Genomic DNA, 12,127 nt, shown 5'->3' with positions numbered 1-12,127 from the left:
TATCCTTGACCGCTTTTTTCGAAAGGGCCACGGTGGGAGGGGCTTTTACAAAATTCATTTGCCTCCTGTGAGGATCGAACTCACGACCTCTGGTTTACTAGACCAGCGCTCTGCCACTGAGCTAAGGAGGCGCCTCCTAGCGCGCTTTTCGGGTACTTTGTTCTTATGGACTAGTGAATCGGAGATCTTCAGCTGGAAACGCACCGCATTAGCGACCATTATTTGCATTTAGTTAGCACAGCTGCTGCTTTCCTACACATCTCACACGATATCGATGTACACCTAAAATTCCAAAACAACACATTTATTTCATTTCAGAGTTACTTTCAGCTTCAAATACCATTCCTCTGATATTCATACGAAGCTAGGCATCGTCGTAACCCGTTACGTTCGTTACGCAAGGCTCACGAGAGGGGCGCAGGTTGCATCCGCGTAGACACAAAATTTTGCGCCGCCCAGCGTGGGGCTCGAACCCACGACCCTGAGATTAAGAGTCTCATGCTCTACCGACTGAGCTAGCCGGGCTCCACACAATGCTTTACGAGCCATACAATACTGATGGGACCTGCGACCATCTATGGAAGATCCTTTTGACTACAGCTTATCTCCTGCTGCCACAAATGAGCTACAATCCCATTCAATGAAAAATTGTCTCCGAAAGGCATCAAATCTGCTTCAAATGATACGTGGCTATCAGCACCATTATTCAACACACATGCTCGACTGTGCGCAGACGCCTGTGGCGTAGCTCTTGGGCCCTGAATCAGACGCAGTAGTTCCAACAAAAACTCTCCTGAACGGCTCTGTGCCGAAAATTTCGCTACAGATCACCCTTGTCTTGCTTGAGCTTCAGGTAGACGCCGGTTTGCAGCCAGGAAGCGGACAGCAGCAACTTTCAACTAGTTTTGTAGTACTCAAACAACACAGTAAAACAGCATGCATCTTTTGCAGAACTGGAAAAACTCGACCGTGACAGGATTCGAACCTGCAATCTTCGGATCCGAAGTCCGACGCCTTATCCATTAGGCCACACGGTCACTGGCGCAATACGCTTCCCCAAACACACCTCATTACCGCCATTTGTGCACTTCCCGGAATGAATTTACCATCTTTGACGCAATTCTCCAATTTCAGTACTAAAAATGCGACGCTACTTCTTGCTGTGTCCCATCGCAAGTTACATTCAAGCCCTTATGACGCTCATCAAACAAGAGCGTGCAAATCAGCTTCAATCGCTTAGTGCCATCTCAGTCGGTTGCAGAAGGTACCTCACCCTATGATATACGAGGGTCAGTCAAAAAGTAATGCCTCCTATTTTGTTTTCTACGTTTAATTGTCAGGAAATTTAAATGCAATTACATAGGTTGAAAACCACAACATTGAGGATCATTTTGTCATTTTTCAATGTAATCTCCGCCCATCTCTACAGTTTTGGTCCATCTTTGAACAAGGGCATGTATCCCAGCACGGTAAAAATCACAGCTCTGCTTCCTAAGCCATTGACGCACGGATGTTTTGACGGCCTCCTCATCTTCAAAATGAATCCCACGATGAGCTTCTTTTAGTGGCCCGAACAGATGGAAGTCTGATGGTGCCAGGTCAGGGCTGTATGGGGGATGAGGCAAAACTTCCCATCCAATTTTGACAATCTCGTCAGAGGTGTGACGACTGGTGTGTGGTCTTGCATTGTCATGCAAAAGAAGAACATCTGCCATTGATTTTGTTGGGCGAACTCGCTGAAGACGTGCTTTAAGTTTTTTGAGGGTTGTGACGTATTGAACAGAATTTATTGGAGTCACTGCACTCACCGGCCTGCCGCTCCGCTTTTCGTCAGTCAACGGTGTTTGCCCTTCAGCTTCCTTACAACGACGAACCCATCGTCTAACAGTGCTGACATCCACTGTCACAACACCATACACCTTCTTCAGTCTTTCATGAATGCGTATGGGCGTTTCACCTTCTGCATTCAAGAATTCAATCACACAACGCTGTCTCAAACGAACATCGATGTCGGCCATCTTACAAACTTCTGCTGTGCTGCCACCTGTTGACACAGAAAGTTACTACTGCAGTGGATTGCAGAAGAAGGTTTGAGGAATGGCGCCAAATTCAAATTTTTCACTTAACTTAATTTCTTTAAGTAGAAAAAAAATGGGAGGCATTACTTTTTGACCAACCCTCGTACAATGGCGAGTTGCCGCTATTACCAAAGCGGCGGCGGCGCCGACGACGACGACGACAGCCGCGAGGGTCTCTATCAGGGGTAGAAAATACATCACAAGAACTAAGTATTTCACGTCGGCATTCTCCGGAGACTCCCAAAAGCAGCAGTTTCTGGTGCCTACTTTAATAGCACCATTCGCACTATTCATTTGCGAGAGCATTTCTTAAATACCGCACCCATTTATAATTTGTTTTATCCTTGACCGCTTTTTTCGAAAGGGCCACGGTGGGAGGGGCTTTTACAAAATTCATTTGCCTCCTGTGAGGATCGAACTCACGACCTCTGGTTTACTAGACCAGCGCTCTGCCACTGAGCTAAGGAGGCGCCTCCTAGCGCGCTTTTCGGGTACTTTGTTCTTATGGACTAGTGAATCGGAGATCTTCAGCTGGAAACGCACCGCATTAGCGACCATTATTTGCATTTAGTTAGCACAGCTGCTGCTTTCCTACACATCTCACACGATATCGATGTACACCTAAAATTCCAAAACAACACATTTATTTCATTTCAGAGTTACTTTCAGCTTCAAATACCATTCCTCTGATATTCATACGAAGCTAGGCATCGTCGTAACCCGTTACGTTCGTTACGCAAGGCTCACGAGAGGGGCGCAGGTTGCATCCGCGTAGACACAAAATTTTGCGCCGCCCAGCGTGGGGCTCGAACCCACGACCCTGAGATTAAGAGTCTCATGCTCTACCGACTGAGCTAGCCGGGCTCCACACAATGCTTTACGAGCCATACAATACTGATGGGACCTGCGACCATCTATGGAAGATCCTTTTGACTACAGCTTATCTCCTGCTGCCACAAATGAGCTACAATCCCATTCAATGAAAAATTGTCTCCGAAAGGCATCAAATCTGCTTCAAATGATACGTGGCTATCAGCACCATTATTCAACACACATGCTCGACTGTGCGCAGACGCCTGTGGCGTAGCTCTTGGGCCCTGAATCAGACGCAGTAGTTCCAACAAAAACTCTCCTGAACGGCTCTGTGCCGAAAATTTCGCTACAGATCACCCTTGTCTTGCTTGAGCTTCAGGTAGACGCCGGTTTGCAGCCAGGAAGCGGACAGCAGCAACTTTCAACTAGTTTTGTAGTACTCAAACAACACAGTAAAACAGCATGCATCTTTTGCAGAACTGGAAAAACTCGACCGTGACAGGATTCGAACCTGCAATCTTCGGATCCGAAGTCCGACGCCTTATCCATTAGGCCACACGGTCACTGGCGCAATACGCTTCCCCAAACACACCTCATTACCGCCATTTGTGCACTTCCCGGAATGAATTTACCATCTTTGACGCAATTCTCCAATTTCAGTACTAAAAATGCGACGCTACTTCTTGCTGTGTCCCATCGCAAGTTACATTCAAGCCCTTATGACGCTCATCAAACAAGAGCGTGCAAATCAGCTTCAATCGCTTAGTGCCATCTCAGTCGGTTGCAGAAGGTACCTCACCCTATGATATACGAGGGTCAGTCAAAAAGTAATGCCTCCTATTTTGTTTTCTACGTTTAATTGTCAGGAAATTTAAATGCAATTACATAGGTTGAAAACCACAACATTGAGGATCATTTTGTCATTTTTCAATGTAATCTCCGCCCATCTCTACAGTTTTGGTCCATCTTTGAACAAGGGCATGTATCCCAGCACGGTAAAAATCACAGCTCTGCTTCCTAAGCCATTGACGCACGGATGTTTTGACGGCCTCCTCATCTTCAAAATGAATCCCACGATGAGCTTCTTTTAGTGGCCCGAACAGATGGAAGTCTGATGGTGCCAGGTCAGGGCTGTATGGGGGATGAGGCAAAACTTCCCATCCAATTTTGACAATCTCGTCAGAGGTGTGACGACTGGTGTGTGGTCTTGCATTGTCATGCAAAAGAAGAACATCTGCCATTGATTTTGTTGGGCGAACTCGCTGAAGACGTGCTTTAAGTTTTTTGAGGGTTGTGACGTATTGAACAGAATTTATTGGAGTCACTGCACTCACCGGCCTGCCGCTCCGCTTTTCGTCAGTCAACGGTGTTTGCCCTTCAGCTTCCTTACAACGACGAACCCATCGTCTAACAGTGCTGACATCCACTGTCACAACACCATACACCTTCTTCAGTCTTTCATGAATGCGTATGGGCGTTTCACCTTCTGCATTCAAGAATTCAATCACACAACGCTGTCTCAAACGAACATCGATGTCGGCCATCTTACAAACTTCTGCTGTGCTGCCACCTGTTGACACAGAAAGTTACTACTGCAGTGGATTGCAGAAGAAGGTTTGAGGAATGGCGCCAAATTCAAATTTTTCACTTAACTTAATTTCTTTAAGTAGAAAAAAAATGGGAGGCATTACTTTTTGACCAACCCTCGTACAATGGCGAGTTGCCGCTATTACCAAAGCGGCGGCGGCGCCGACGACGACGACGACAGCCGCGAGGGTCTCTATCAGGGGTAGAAAATACATCACAAGAACTAAGTATTTCACGTCGGCATTCTCCGGAGACTCCCAAAAGCAGCAGTTTCTGGTGCCTACTTTAATAGCACCATTTGCACTATTCATTTGCGAGAGCATTTCTTAAATACCGCACCCATTTATAATTTGTTTTATCCTTGACCGCTTTTTTCGAAAGGGCCACGGTGGGAGGGGCTTTTACAAAATTCATTTGCCTCCTGTGAGGATCGAACTCACGACCTCTGGTTTACTAGACCAGCGCTCTGCCACTGAGCTAAGGAGGCGCCTCCTAGCGCGCTTTTCGGGTACTTTCTTCTTATGGACTAGTGAATCGGAGATCTTCAGCTGGAAACGCACCGCATTAGCGACCATTATTTGCATTTAGTTAGCACAGCTGCTGCTTTCCTACACATCTCACACGATATCGATGTACACCTAAAATTCCAAAACAACACATTTATTTCATTTCAGAGTTACTTTCAGCTTCAAATACCATTCCTCTGATATTCATACGAAGCTAGGCATCGTCGTAACCCGTTACGTTCGTTACGCAAGGCTCACGAGAGGGGCGCAGGTTGCATCCGCGTAGACACAAAATTTTGCGCCGCCCAGCGTGGGGCTCGAACCCACGACCCTGAGATTAAGAGTCTCATGCTCTACCGACTGAGCTAGCCGGGCTCCACACAATGCTTTACGAGCCATACAATACTGATGGGACCTGCGACCATCTATGGAAGATCCTTTTGACTACAGCTTATCTCCTGCTGCCACAAATGAGCTACAATCCCATTCAATGAAAAATTGTCTCCGAAAGGCATCAAATCTGCTTCAAATGATACGTGGCTATCAGCACCATTATTCAACACACATGCTCGACTGTGCGCAGACGCCTGTGGCGTAGCTCTTGGGCCCTGAATCAGACGCAGTAGTTCCAACAAAAACTCTCCTGAACGGCTCTGTGCCGAAAATTTCGCTACAGATCACCCTTGTCTTGCTTGAGCTTCAGGTAGACGCCGGTTTGCAGCCAGGAAGCGGACAGCAGCAACTTTCAACTAGTTTTGTAGTACTCAAACAACACAGTAAAACAGCATGCATCTTTTGCAGAACTGGAAAAACTCGACCGTGACAGGATTCGAACCTGCAATCTTCGGATCCGAAGTCCGACGCCTTATCCATTAGGCCACACGGTCACTGGCGCAATACGCTTCCCCAAACACACCTCATTACCGCCATTTGTGCACTTCCCGGAATGAATTTACCATCTTTGACGCAATTCTCCAATTTCAGTACTAAAAATGCGACGCTACTTCTTGCTGTGTCCCATCGCAAGTTACATTCAAGCCCTTATGACGCTCATCAAACAAGAGCGTGCAAATCAGCTTCAATCGCTTAGTGCCATCTCAGTCGGTTGCAGAAGGTACCTCACCCTATGATATACAATGGCGAGTTGCCGCTATTACCAAAGCGGCGGCGGCGCCGACGACGACGACAGCCGCGAGGGTCTGTATCAGGGGTAGAAAATACATCACAAGAACTAAGTATTTCACGTCGGCATTCTCCGGAGACTCCCAAAAGCAGCAGTTTCTGGTGCCTACTTTAATAGCACCATTCGCACTATTCATTTGCGAGAGCATTTCTTAAATACCGCACCCATTTATAATTTGTTTTATCCTTGACCGCTTTTTTCGAAAGGGCCACGGTGGGAGGGGCTTTTACAAAATTCATTTGCCTCCTGTGAGGATCGAACTCACGACCTCTGGTTTACTAGACCAGCGCTCTGCCACTGAGCTAAGGAGGCGCCTCCTAGCGCGCTTTTCGGGTACTTTGTTCTTATGGACTAGTGAATCGGAGATCTTCAGCTGGAAACGCACCGCATTAGCGACCATTATTTGCATTTAGTTAGCACAGCTGCTGCTTTCCTACACATCTCACACGATATCGATGTACACCTAAAATTCCAAAACAACACATTTATTTCATTTCAGAGTTACTTTCAGCTTCAAATACCATTCCTCTGATATTCATACGAAGCTAGGCATCGTCGTAACCCGTTACGTTCGTTACGCAAGGCTCACGAGAGGGGCGCAGGTTGCATCCGCGTAGACACAAAATTTTGCGCCGCCCAGCGTGGGGCTCGAACCCACGACCCTGAGATTAAGAGTCTCATGCTCTACCGACTTTTTTTTTTTTCTTTTTCTTTTTTTCTCCTTTTTTTAGATGCCTTTTCCAATTTTTTTTTTGCCACTCTGTTTTTTTTTTTTTTTTTTTTTCCTTGAGGATAGGTCGGAATATCCGAATTCAGGAATCGGTGCCTGTTGCTGCCGAAGTGCTCTTATTGTTTAATCTGAAGGTCCGGTCGTTGACGAGGAACGGTATCAATGAAGAGTGGGGAGGTGTTATCCGACACCCTGCTTTTCAAAAATAATGGCGGTCATGTTTCCAAAATTTTTTTTGACGGCGGTGAACCGTTGCATTTGCCATTGTGCTGTTCGCATGTAAGTTTCAAAACTGACGAGATCGTCGTCGCCATTGTGGCAAATAACGTATGTCACATAGTGTCCCAGTAACCACATCACAGTGTTGTTCTTGGTCGCAGGATAATATGTGGTGTCTGGCCAGAGGAGGATATCGGTGGAGTGACTGGCTGCACTGCTGCGAGTTAAGAGACCCAAACGTTGTTGCACCCATTTCCAGTTAAGTAGATGGCCACCACATGTAAATCTGTGGCGTAAGGTGTCGACCAGGCCACAACGCGCACATCGATCACTGTCGTGTAAGCCTATGCGGTGCAACCGTTCATTTGTGGGGATAACACCATTAACAACCTGATACCACGTGGATGCCACAACGGAAGTATGGATGGATAAACTGATGTTGTGCCAGACTACATTCCATTGGACACTTGGGTGTTTGATTTCCATGGGGTGGCGTATCATAGTTCGATGCCATCTGTCGAGCAGAACCTTTGTCGATAAATCCGACCTGTGAACAACGGCGCCCCCGATGTAACTTACTTCGAGATAATAGTACCGGACATGTTTTAGTTGAAAATTGATTTGTCCTACAGCAGTGGGTGGACGGAGATCTATAGGACGTAAAATTTGGAAGAGCCAATGAGTTACACTGAGTGGTTCCTTCCTCAACAACGTGGAAATGCGTTTGATGTACAAGGCCGTACACTTTCTGTCGATGTCTGGTAAACTGAGTCCTCCTGCCTTCCGCGGCAAGGTCAATGTGGTATATTTCGGTTTAAAAATGTTCCCTTTCCAGAGAAAATAGTTGGAGAGTTTCATAAGTCGCTTCGCCTGTAACTTTGGAATCGGAAAAATTTGGGCCATGTAGTAGGCTTTACTGAAAATGTAAGTGTCGAGGAGACGAATACGTTGAAGGAGGTTGATAGACCGCCAGTTGTTTTCGCGAATAGCGCCGTGCATAGAATCGGCGATCCGCCGCCAATTTTTGGCACACATTTTCAGTGGGCATCGATCGACAATCATACCTAAGGTGGTGTGGTTTTCCGCAGTTTGTGCCCACGGGACGGTTACGTTTGCCAATCCACGGATTTTGACGAATCGGCATTTATCTGTGTTAATTCGTGCTCCAGAGACACGGCAGTAGTCATCAATTTCGGATTTGAGGATGGGTATTTCTTCTTCGGCCCGTATTAAAACCCCAACATCATCGGCGTAAGCGCGAACCACAAAAGAATGACCGGTCGTGGTCAGGCCGGTCAGTTTGTCGTCGATGGAACGTAGTAAAGGTTCGAGCGCCAGCACGAACAAGAGCATGGAGAGGGGGCTCCCCTGCGGGACCCCTCTTTGAATCTCGATAGGCTGCGTGAGCTGTCCATTGACGCTAACCTTCGTCGTGACACCAGTTATCAGGTGTCGTATGACGGCAATAACGCTGTCATTGAATCCACAATGCTGCAGGAAACGCATGAGATAATCATGACTCACACGATCGAACGCTTTAGAAAAGTCAACAAATAAGAGTGCACAGTGCACGTTAGTCACCGATGCTATTGAAATAATGTCTCTATATTCTGAGAGGGGTGTCATAATGGACCGACCAGGGAAACAGGATTGATGATTGTGGACCACCTTTTTCACCACCGCCGTTAGTCTGCTATTTAGTGCTCTGGCAAAAGTTTTATAATCAAAATTTAGTAAAGTGATCGGACGATAATGATCAAGATTTTTCCGGTGTTTACGTTTGGGAACCAAGACAATCCTGCCTTCCTTGAGGTCTGCCGGCAAGGGAGTCCCGCGCATCACCTCGTTGAGGACTGATGTAAAGGCTTGTCCGATGAGAGGCCAGAAGCGCACATAGAATTCTTTCGGCAGCCCATCAGGGCCGGGGGATTTTTGTGACGGGGAACCAGTGATCAGGTCCAGGACGTCATCCGCATCAAAATCTTGCAATATCGCGCAGTTATCGGCGTGCGTGACTTCTGAAGGTGGAGTACAGAAAGCCACAGTGTCAGCATTCCCACGGGTAGCACATTGCGAGTACAGGTGAGTAAAATATTCGGCAACGGCGCGAAGGATATCCCTCTGATGAGTGAGGAGGACCCCATCAGCGGTCTCAAGTTCCTCAATAAACGTTCTCTGGCGGTTCGCACGGTGCTTTATAAGGTGGTACAGGGACGTGACTTCGTCGTCCTGGAGCGACTTAGTTTGAGCTTTGGTCTGCAGCCCCGCAAGTTGTGTACGCTTTATGGCTAGCAGTTTGGCCTTGATTTTCTTGATCCCTTCCAAGTTCGTATTCGTTACGGTTACTTGCGTATACAACTCCCGCAATACCGTCTGGTAAAAATCGATGGTTCGTTTGGTATCCTGGGCTCGTTGCCAGCCATAATTTTTCAGAGATTGTCTCATCCTCCGTTTGACTACCTCATTCCACCAGGCGATATTGGTAGCGTACCTACAACGTCGCTTGAGACAGTCCGTCCACGTCGCATGAATAACATCTTGTATGTAAGTATCCGTCAGTAGAGAAACATTGAGGCTCCATTGATTCCGGAAGCGGTGAGTCCGTTGTCTGTCTAAACTGATTGTTACGGAAAGGGCACAATGGTCTGAAAAGCTAGCTGGAATGACATCCGTGTCGAGAACACGATGGCAGATATTCTCCGTGACGTACAACCGATCAAGGCGGCTGCATGCCGTCGAAGTAAAGTACGTAAATTTAACCTTAGTGGGGTTCTTGAGTTCCCATGCATCCTGCATTCGCAGATGACGTACCAGAACATGCAATTCCCGACAGTAATTGAAGTTCGGAGACTGATCTTTTCGATTGAGGACACAATTGAAATCGCCACTAAGTATGAATTGTGATGGGTTCCGTCGCAACAAATAGATGATGTCTTCTTTGAAAAATTTGGCTCTGTCGGATTTGCGAGTTGAACCAGACGGTGCGTAGATGTTCACTATGGTGACGTCAAAAATTTGACATGCAATACCTCTACCACACTCGAGTATTTCAATACTTCGAACAGGGATGCCCTCGCGGAATAAAATGGCTGTGCCTGTGCTCGTGTCTTTCGTTACATTTGCTATCGTATGAAAACCAGGGACGGTGAGACTTAATATAGACACTTCCTGTAGGAGTACAACATCGGCTTCAGAGTCGTAGATAAACTGTCGCAACAACGCTGTTTTCAAAGCAGACGTGATCTTGTTAATATTAAGAGACAGAAATTTATATGCCTGGGTCGTGCCCATCGAAGGAGGAAGGAAGCTGCATTGTATTAGCGGCCCAGTCCATCGCACTGTCAGACTGCGAATTCACAGTGCCAGGTTCGCGTCCAGATTCCGCGGCTCCTTTGTTCGGAGTCTTTCTTCGGGCTGCGGTGACATTTGGTTTGGGTTTAGTCTTCCGTCGTCCACCAGTCGGGAGTTCCATGGCAGAAGGTGGGGTGGGCGGATCATGACTGAAATCGGTAGTCGGAGTGCCGGCTTCCTCCACTGTAGCGAACTCGTGCGAAATCGTGGCGGCGGAAAGCAAGGTGTGTTTGTTTGTATCCACACGGTCTGTTGGTAAACAGTCTTCCGATCTCTCAGGTTGGTCGTGTTCAGTGACGGGCAGGTTGGTGTTTACAACGGTCGCCGGACCAACGTCCTCGTCGGGTGTCTGTAGAGCCGACATCGGACGGTCGTCCTCTTGTTGTGCATCCAAGTCGTGTTGTGGCGGGCCGGCCGGCGGCGTCACAACAGTCAGCTGTAAACACTGGTCGGCACTGGTGTTGACCGACGCCGCCGGGGAAGCAGCGGCGTCGGAGCCCTCATCTATGCTGTCCACGGCAAGGGTTTCCTGCGAGGGAGGGTTCGCGTCCGTGACAGATATCTGATCGTTAGCCGACAACTCTTCATCAGTTCCACTATCGTCACAGGTACGGCGTCGTTTGTTACCGACTGATAACGTTGTGCTGACAGCAAGTGGAAGCTTCTCGCTCTTTTGTGCTAAAGGCGGGAAGGACTCGTTGCTAAGATCAGGTTCAACGGCCTCTGAGGTACTGGGTTGCAAAGTTGTCTCCCCCAATTTCTGATGTTGGGTCATAATATCAGCTAGTGTCAACCTCTGGCGTTTTTGCAAGGAGTTTTTAAGCACGAAAACACGCCGAGGACAATCACTGCGTAAATGACCGCTCTCGTTACAAATATAACAAGTTTCTACTTGCCCACTATAAACGACATGTGCTTTATAACCACAGACCACGATATTCGAGGGAATATTAACTTTAATGCTCATATCGACAGAACGAACCCCACTGTAGCATTGCAATTTGTGTTGGCTAGACCATTTTTCCATTCTGATTTGTCGAATATCACCGTATTTTGCAAGAGCATCCTTCAAAAGGTAATTGTCAACTTCAGGCGGCAAATTGAATACCCGAACCTGTTTATATTCTACATCGGCATTGGTGATTATCACGGTACTCACCGACTGGTCTCGATGATGGAATTCCGCCTTTCCTCCAGTTTTCTGCAAGATTTTCTCCAGTTGTAACGGAGTGAGGAACTTGACAAAGAAACAGTAATCCGCCATATCATAGTACGCTGTGTGAACCTGGTCGGAAGTTATCCCAATGATATCCACAATCCACTCATGAATTTCCAGGGAGCTTGGTTGCACACGACGCGTTGCCTTGTCAAACTCAAAACATAACGTATTCTTTCGGGGAACCGATTTAGCCATAACTGTAACGATAAGCGGCCGAAACCGCTAGTAAGAAAAACAAGACGACGAGAATAGACAAAAACTCAAAATTTCACGAGAAAACGCACAATCACAGTCACAAGAAACGATGAAAACACGGCTTGCGGCGCTACGACGGTACGGAAGTTGAGGCACGTCCGATCGCTGTCGCGGCTCAAGCGGAACTTCCGACTGAGCTAGCCGGGCTCCACACAATGCTTTACGAGCCATACAATACTGATGGGA

The 12,127-nt window shown here is 47.3% G+C and overlaps 10 non-coding genes across 10 annotated transcripts; all 10 read right to left on the bottom strand.

Moving 5' to 3' along the window:
- Positions 1-59: 59 nt before the first annotated feature.
- On the bottom strand, positions 60-131 carry Trnat-agu (transfer RNA threonine (anticodon AGU)). Its single transcript has one exon. It is a non-coding gene; the product is annotated as a tRNA-Thr (tRNA).
- A 321-nt stretch (positions 132-452) lies between these two features.
- Trnak-cuu (transfer RNA lysine (anticodon CUU)) lies at positions 453-525 on the bottom strand. The gene has a single exon. It is a non-coding gene; the product is annotated as a tRNA-Lys (tRNA).
- A 439-nt stretch (positions 526-964) lies between these two features.
- Trnar-ucg (transfer RNA arginine (anticodon UCG)) lies at positions 965-1,037 on the bottom strand. The gene has a single exon. It is a non-coding gene; the product is annotated as a tRNA-Arg (tRNA).
- Positions 1,038-2,476: 1,439 nt separating this feature from the next.
- On the bottom strand, positions 2,477-2,548 carry Trnat-agu (transfer RNA threonine (anticodon AGU)). The gene has a single exon. It is a non-coding gene; the product is annotated as a tRNA-Thr (tRNA).
- Positions 2,549-2,869: 321 nt separating this feature from the next.
- On the bottom strand, positions 2,870-2,942 carry Trnak-cuu (transfer RNA lysine (anticodon CUU)). The gene has a single exon. It is a non-coding gene; the product is annotated as a tRNA-Lys (tRNA).
- Positions 2,943-3,381: 439 nt separating this feature from the next.
- On the bottom strand, positions 3,382-3,454 carry Trnar-ucg (transfer RNA arginine (anticodon UCG)). Its single transcript has one exon. It is a non-coding gene; the product is annotated as a tRNA-Arg (tRNA).
- Positions 3,455-4,893: 1,439 nt separating this feature from the next.
- Trnat-agu (transfer RNA threonine (anticodon AGU)) lies at positions 4,894-4,965 on the bottom strand. Its single transcript has one exon. It is a non-coding gene; the product is annotated as a tRNA-Thr (tRNA).
- A 321-nt stretch (positions 4,966-5,286) lies between these two features.
- Trnak-cuu (transfer RNA lysine (anticodon CUU)) lies at positions 5,287-5,359 on the bottom strand. The gene has a single exon. It is a non-coding gene; the product is annotated as a tRNA-Lys (tRNA).
- Positions 5,360-5,798: 439 nt separating this feature from the next.
- On the bottom strand, positions 5,799-5,871 carry Trnar-ucg (transfer RNA arginine (anticodon UCG)). The gene has a single exon. It is a non-coding gene; the product is annotated as a tRNA-Arg (tRNA).
- A 536-nt stretch (positions 5,872-6,407) lies between these two features.
- On the bottom strand, positions 6,408-6,479 carry Trnat-agu (transfer RNA threonine (anticodon AGU)). The gene has a single exon. It is a non-coding gene; the product is annotated as a tRNA-Thr (tRNA).
- Positions 6,480-12,127: the final 5,648 nt, after the last annotated feature.

Source organism: Schistocerca nitens, chromosome 8 (assembly GCF_023898315.1).
Source record: "Schistocerca nitens isolate TAMUIC-IGC-003100 chromosome 8, iqSchNite1.1, whole genome shotgun sequence".
Taxonomy (NCBI): domain Eukaryota; kingdom Metazoa; phylum Arthropoda; class Insecta; order Orthoptera; family Acrididae; genus Schistocerca; species Schistocerca nitens.
This window is presented reverse-complemented; position numbering and strand designations above follow the sequence as displayed.